At 38.3% G+C, this 2801-nt stretch overlaps 1 protein-coding gene across 1 annotated transcript in view; it reads right to left on the bottom strand.

The window, feature by feature from the left end:
* nlgn1 (neuroligin 1) overlaps window positions 1–1476 on the bottom strand; it is a 298549-nt gene extending 297073 nt beyond the window's left edge. The window contains exon 1 of the mRNA XM_084100585.1: window positions 1340–1476. The gene's annotated coding sequence lies outside the window, so the exon portion shown is untranslated. The remainder of the gene's footprint in view (window positions 1–1339) is intronic.
* Window positions 1477–2801: the final 1325 nt, after the last annotated feature.

Below are 2801 nucleotides of genomic sequence, written 5' to 3' on the forward strand. Positions count from 1 at the left end.
TAATATATCTTCTCTCCACCTTTCATTAGTCAATAATAGAAGCGGAGAAATAACCATCAACATGCCTGTGCAAGTGTAAACTACATCTAGCACTATAACCCGATGCTTTCAAGGTGCTCTGTAGATAAATAATTTCTTTGTGAGAAAGATCCCGTACTACTGAAGGATAAAATAACATGATTGCGGTTCTCAACGTGCCAGAAAGAGCAATTTTGCGTATTAGTCCACAATGATGGTTCGCTTCACAAGCGACCTGACAGGAACTTATCACGACGACTCGTCAAATTGAGCGTAAATATTTGATTTACACTGCCATCTACAGGAGTAGAACTCGAGGGGTGGGTGGTGAAGGAAAGGAAAGCCTCAGAGGTCTGCTGTGAGGAGCAGATTCACCTGTGTCAGTAATATCCTAACTGTCCTCGCTTGAAGAAGAAAACTAAGTTAGTTATAGCTTGCAAGTCCACGCCCGCTATTTCTACAGTGGTTAATGTACTTCAGCACCATGGACAGAGACCGCCAGTTTTCGGCCGCAACAACAGCGAAAGTTAGTAAAGTTAACCCTTTTCAATCTGAATTCTCCAGAGAACAAAAAAAACATACAAATAGCTTGCTTTAACTGAAAGCACCGACGTACTATGAAAGTGTTTCCTGCCCAATTAAAAAAAACATACAGTGCAAACAGTGCAGTCCTCTTATGTGCGACTCTTATGAGTCGGTTCTCTTTAGTAAGAGCAGTGCAGTCAGATTCCTGAACGAGTGAGTCTTTTGAGCTGGTTCTTTTAAGGGAATCAAACCCACATATGAATCGGTCACAGTTACTGTATTAACCTAAGCGCGAGTCATAGCCTCACTTAAAATGAATCGAAGACAGATACTGTATGTTTTACTTAAGCTTGTTATAAATCAATGTCGATATAGCAACATTGACGATGTGATGCGTTACTGGATTGCATTTATGCTATCTAAAAGCCACAAAAAGTGAAAAGTCGTTTATTTTTATTTTTTAACTCAGTTTAAATTAGAAATTATCTCATAATTTGGCAACAAACTATTGAGGACAGTAAATGCAATAAGTCTTCCTCAAAAGTACTAAAACTAATGGAACAGCCGTCGTTTCTGGATCAGAATCGTTCAGTTGCTTACGATTTCCGTTCCTAATAAACAATCCTGGATAATCGTTTTCATCCAGCACGAGAGATCCGGGAATTCAAATGATGCTGACACAGATGCATTCATACATTATTGCTTTGACTGAATTACTCAACAACAACTTCCAACGGCACACTTTTCTCTTTTAAAACGCGGCATAAATGCTAAAACGTATCAATGGCAAACCTACCTCAGTTTTCAGTTAAGACAGAACGATGTTGGTCAGCTTGCAATAGGACATATTCGTGGCCCATTAAATCCTTTGAGTATTTGAAAGAAATTCGGTGCGCGCGACAAAAATCCCAAACGTTGGCTACACGATGTTGACCATCGCGTGATGTTGATTCAAATGAGCTTCGGCACGAAAGGAGAGGATGAGAGGATCAGAATTCCGTGAAACATTCACGAGGGCGAGTTCACATGTTCTCACTGAAGCTCTGTGGAGTCTCGAGACGTTAGCCAAGTCTCAGTTCAAACCATCTTTTCTCTCTAAAGTTTCAGTGCTCCAGCGGTCGATGATTTTGACGGTGTCCGGATTTGATATAGCGCACATCTGACGATAGCAGTCACTCAGTGTTGTTTCTATAGTCCGTGGCCGGATATGAGAGAATAAATGATGCATTGAGTTTGCAATTTATAATAAAAAAAGACGCTTCAGATGAGCGACCATGAAGAAACACAGCGTCTTTCTCTCCTTCCAAGAACTGTAAGGGGTTCTACGGAAACCTCTGCGTAGATGAGGGAGTGACGCACAAGGTGTTTAGGTTAATATTGTTATTGCATTTATAGTGGAAGTGCATTTTAACCATTAACTTGGCAGCCAAAGATTCAGAAATATAATGCCACGATGAACTTCTTAAATAATTCACTCGTTTTAAAATACTGCAATGGGTTAAAAAGAATAAATAATAAATAATAATATTTAATGAATGAATGCATTACATAGGGCCTAAACAAAAATAGAAATAGAAAATTCTATAAAATTATTTCAACATGCAACACATGTTTGAAAATCAAACAATTTAGCAAATATTCTATATCACTGCCCACAATGATCAACTATTTTTCTGAATGACAACAGCTAAATCTGTATAGTGTATGTAGATGCCACTTTCAACCGCTTCCATACATGTCGACGCTTCTGCCATCTTGGAATGGTCAAAACATCTCAAAGTAAAAATCAATGCGTTTTCATTGCGTTTCAAAAAAAGAATGTGTTGGTTTGTGTTTTTATGTTTTAACTCAATTTTGCAGGTTTTTAAACTATGATTTTAATGTTGTGTGAGCTTACACCCATGATAAACTAAATCCTATGAAAATGATCTGCTGAAGTCTATTGCAGATGGTTATGGAAACACGGTCAACTTGCTCTCGAGTGTTCACGGACTGTCTTTGACCGTTCCAATATGGCAAATGCCTTACTCGGCCATAGGTACAGCCACTAATGAGGGATCTATGCATATATTTCTATGGTTAGAGCTACAATTTGGTATCAGTAAGTGAGAAAAAGTACTAACCTGTCACTTAATGTATTGCAGTCCCATTAGAAGGTTAACTATGACATTGATGCATAAATGTATGTGTAATCTAGGGTGCTTTGAATCAATAGTGCAATCAAGACTGAAAATAAGATATCGGCTGTTCTGAACAAA

The sequence above is a fragment of the Abramis brama genome, assembly GCF_963993115.1.
Source record: "Abramis brama genome assembly, chromosome: 23".
Taxonomy (NCBI): domain Eukaryota; kingdom Metazoa; phylum Chordata; class Actinopteri; order Cypriniformes; family Leuciscidae; genus Abramis; species Abramis brama.